The 4,653-nt window shown below is 43.9% G+C and overlaps 1 non-coding gene across 1 annotated transcript; it reads right to left on the reverse strand.

Annotated features, from left to right (window-relative positions):
• Nucleotides 1-650: 650 nt before the first annotated feature.
• Nucleotides 651-724, reverse strand: trnat-agu (transfer RNA threonine (anticodon AGU)). The gene has a single exon. It is a non-coding gene; the product is annotated as a tRNA-Thr (tRNA).
• Nucleotides 725-4,653: the final 3,929 nt, after the last annotated feature.

The following is a 4,653-nucleotide window of genomic DNA, read 5'->3' on the forward strand; positions in this document are numbered from 1 at the left end:
GTTGAAAATCAACTCAAACCCATCAGAGAGAGAGAGAGACTGTCAGAGAACTTCCTGCATCCAGTCCTGACCCTGTTACACTCCGCAACTGCTCACCCAGACCCCACTGAACACTGTTCCCGAGACACTTCAAATACTGTTTACAAAAGGCAGAAAAGGTCAAAGTTAATCACAGCTGTATTGAATAGAACAAAGTTTAATATCTTCTCACCGTCTCTCGGTAACCACATGAGACACAGGTTTTCTTATTCGCTTCCTTTGATTTTTCTTGTTCCTGACTGACAAATATTCCAAACCTCGGCTCAACCCTCTCGCTTGCGTCATGTCCCAGTCACGGTTGAAAGCAACACATAACGACAGAAACACTCTGAAACATACAACACGGTCACACTTTCCTTCAGTGAGATGAATGTCGAGCTTTTTTTCCAGGTTGAATGCATCTGTGAACAAACTTCTATGAAAGAAGTTGCCTTTGAAATATCAGCACTGAATTTCTGTCCAAGGAGGAACAGCCATTCCAAACTCAGATCCTTCACAATGGCTGTTTTCTCCTGTGACTGAAATTCATTATGTAATTTGAATTCGAAGTCAAAGTTCACAAGACATGGATAAAATTATTGATTAGGAAACTTCGAAAGCACACTGTAACAAGGCTTTGCTGGGAGTTGAACCCAGGATCTCCTATTTACTAGACAGGTGCTGTAACCAACTAAGCTACAGAGCCAGATTGAAAGTACTGGTGCAGTTGAAATCAGAGAAGGGCACTATTTATTCTCAAAAAAAAACAACAAATGCTGGAACCACTTCGCAGGTCTGGCAGCATCTGTGGAAAGAGAAGCAGAGTTAACGTTTTGGGTCAGTGACCCTTCTTCGGAACTTCCGAAGAAGGGTCATTGACCCGAAACGTTAACTCTGCTTCTCTTTCCACAGATGCTGCCAGACCTGCTGAGTGGTTCCAGCATTTATTGTTTTTATTTCAGATTTCCAGCATCCGCAGTATTTTGCTACTATTTATTCTCATCCCATTTCTCCACTGGTCACAGCATATTTTAACTTTTCCCACTTACTGATACAGTCAATCATATTCTCTATTTTTCCCAGAACTGAGAATGAATGTTTTGGAAGAAAATACATAATTCAATTTTTTCCAAAAGGTTACAGAACACAACATGTGAGTAATATTCCCCATTGCTTTCTCAGTGCTGATGGATTGTGAAGCGGGAGTCAGCCAGAAGTCCCACTGAGCCGCAGTGACTCTGAGCTGACAATGAAATGAGATAAAGTTCAATCTTTCACAGTGAGATGCTGCAGAGAGATAAGATTCCCGAATCAAAGTGAGACTTTCTCATACTGTTGTTGAATTTCATTGCAAACACTCCTTGTACTCTCTGCTAGTGAAGCCTAAAAAAATGGAGAAACAGAATGGCACTCAAACTCACAACCCTGAGATGAAAAGTCTCATGTTCGACTGACTGAACTATCACTTCTACTCGGTCTCTTATTGTTTGGATGCAATGTATGCTCCGATGCTGGGGCAGCTTTCAAATCCTGCCATGGATCCACATGTCAGAGTGAGTTACATGTTGTAGACTCAAGCAAAGGAAATCTGCTCACTTCCAAAACTATCAGCGAGTTGAAGCTGATTACGATCAACATCATCAGAGGTCAGAACTACCTGGTGAAAGAAAATACCCTGAAGAAGGATCCACAATTATTCAAACGCATCGGCAAAGTGAAAAACAAAAAATCGATGAGTTAATCCAAGACAAACAACAGAAACACAGAAGAATTCCATTCCATACCAGAACCCAGTCCTGTAGTTTTTGGATCCAGCTCTCAGTTACTGCTTCACCTTCATACACACACTTGGCAATCTGTACATTTAGTTAATTTCAATTTTGTCAACAGGCTCTTTGAATCCAGTTCTCTGGTCCTAAATAGGCTCCGTGTGAAAGTCAACTCCGCTTTTTGTAAGGCTGCAACCAATACATGACCTTCAACTAAAAACACAAATGAAGTAGAGGTCATGCAGGATTTGAAAACAGGACCTTTTACATGCTATCCAATCACACACTCAAAGTGAAAAACATACCCCCAGACCAACAAGCCATTTGCAAAAAGCACTATTTTTAGCTCTCTTTAGTACTGTGCCATTAAGTATATATTGCCTCTCCCTGTTCCTTCTGCTCAAGTGCATCACCTCACACAAGTCATATTAAATTCCATCTGCCACCTGTCTGCCCATTCTGCCTATCACTGTCCTGTTGCAGGCAGGTCATTTCATCCTCACTGTTTACCACTCTTCCAGGTTTGGTGATTTCGGTATATTTTGAGATTCTACTCCATATTCCAAGATCCTAATCATTTACATATCGCAGGAAAAGCAGTGGTTCTCGCAGTGACCATTGGAGAACACCCACTGTCGACTATCCTCCAGTCTGACAAAGAACCATTTACTACGACTCTTTATTTTCTGTCCTTAAGGCAATTTTCTATCCAATTGGACAGGGAGTCTCCTATTCCATGAACCTCAATTTTGTTCACCGCCCTTTTATGTGGTACCTTCTCATCCATTCTTAATCCATCCATCCATCCTGTCTTAAAATCCATCATCCTCCTGTTTGTTCATCAAAAAATGCAGTTAGTCAAGCATGAACTCCCATTTATTAATCCATGCTCACTCTCCTCAATTAAGTCAAATCTCTCCAAGTGACTGTTGCTTTTTTTCCCTAATTATTGTTCCTAAAACCTTACTCACCACTGCTGTTAATCTAACTGGCCTGTAGTTACCTGGATTGTCCTTACACCCTTTGTTGAAATAGGAAGTCACATTTGCCACTGTTCAATCCCCTGGCACCTCCACAGTGCTTGTTGGGAGGGTGTTCCTGGTTTTTGACCCTGCAACAGTGAAGGAATGGCGGTACAGTGCCAAGTCAAGATGGTGTGTGACTTGGAGGGGAACTTGAAGGTGGTGATGTTCCCATGCGTCTGCTGCCTTTATCCTTCTAGGTGGTAGTGTTTGTGCGTTGGAAGGTGCTGTTGAAGGAGGCTTGGTAAGTTGCTGCAGTACGTATTGTAAATGTTACACACTGTTGCCACTCTGCACTGGTGCTAGAGGGAATGAATGTTTAAGGTGGTGGATGGGGTGCCAATCAAGTGGGCTGCTTTGACCTGATGGTGTCAATCACTTGAGTGTTGTTGGAGCTGCACTCATCCAGGCATGAGTATTCCATCAAATTCCTGACTTGTGCCTTGTAGATGGTGGGCAGGCTTTGGTGAGTCAAGAGTTGAGTTAGTTGCCGCAGAGTTCCCAGCCTCTGGCCCGCTCTTGTAGTTGTAGCTGTAGTTGTAATTGTAATAGGCAACCGTCCGTCTCGGAAGGCGATGGGCTACACCCAGGGTGTACGTCACTTCTGTATTAAACATCATTTGTTGTGGCTGTGGAGGACGACTCGCGTGTGACAATCCCTTCCGCAGCTGGTACAGATGAATATCATTGGCCTGAGGTCGACTGATAATTTTTCCTTCCTCTGGGCTCTCTTTCCCTCCAAATGGTCATTTCTTTTGTCCTCTGCTTTTCCCATGGTCTTCCTGAATGCCTTTCTCCAGGAATTCCAGTCAGCAGGAAGGACTTCCCATGCATCGACTCCAATCCCAGTCAGCTTGAGATCTCTCTTGCAGATGTCCATGTATCACAGACGTGGGTGACCTGTTGGTCTCGTGCTGATAGCAAGCTCACCAAAGAGCGTGTCTTTGGAAAGGCGACCGTCATCCATTCAGCACACATGACCCAGTCAACAGAGTCACCGCTGACTCAAGAGGGCAAACATGCTGCAGATCCCTGCACGCTGGTGTACTTCCGCATTCGTCTCTCTGTCCTGCCAGGAGATGCCCAATATCCATCTGAGGCAGCGGAGGTGGAAGCTGTTCAGCTGCTTTTCTTGAATTGCATAAGTTGTTGATGCTTCTCTATTGTAAAGGAGGGTGCTGAGAACACAAATCTGGTACACGCAGAGCTTTATATTTTCGATCAGTTTGCTGTCGGTTCATACTCGTCTTCTCAACTTTGACATGACAGCTGCAGCATTGGAAATCCTGGTGCTGATTTCAGTATCAAGGGACAGATTGCTGGTGATTGTTGATCCAAGGTATGTGAAGCTGTTGACAACCTCCAAAGTGAGGTTGTCGATGTTGATGGAAGGTGGAGTCTCTACGTCCTGACCCATAACTTTGATCTTCCTGATGCTGATCACCAGTCCAAATTCCTTGCAGGGCAGGGAGAAGCGATCTACAAGCTGCTGCAAGTGAACTTCATTATGGGATGTTAGCACAGCGTCATCAGCAAAGAGCAACTCACAGACTAGGAATTTACCCACTTTGGTCATGGCGCGCAGTCTTGCCAAGTTGAACAGCTTGTCGTCAGCTCTGGTATGCAGGTGGACACCCCCATCTGAGTCACTGAAACTGTAAAATAGCAGCATGGAGAAGAATATGCCAATTGTAAAGGATGTGAGCTGTGAGGAGGTTACAAGGAGGTTTCCAGGGGTCTTGGAGAGGCTAAGTGAATGGGAAAGAACATGACAGATGGAAAATAATGTGAATAAATGTGAAGTTATCCACTTTGGTAGAATAAACAGAAAGATAGAATATTTC

This window comes from Heterodontus francisci, unplaced genomic scaffold (assembly GCF_036365525.1).
Source record: "Heterodontus francisci isolate sHetFra1 unplaced genomic scaffold, sHetFra1.hap1 HAP1_SCAFFOLD_59, whole genome shotgun sequence".
Taxonomy (NCBI): Eukaryota; Metazoa; Chordata; class Chondrichthyes; order Heterodontiformes; family Heterodontidae; genus Heterodontus; species Heterodontus francisci.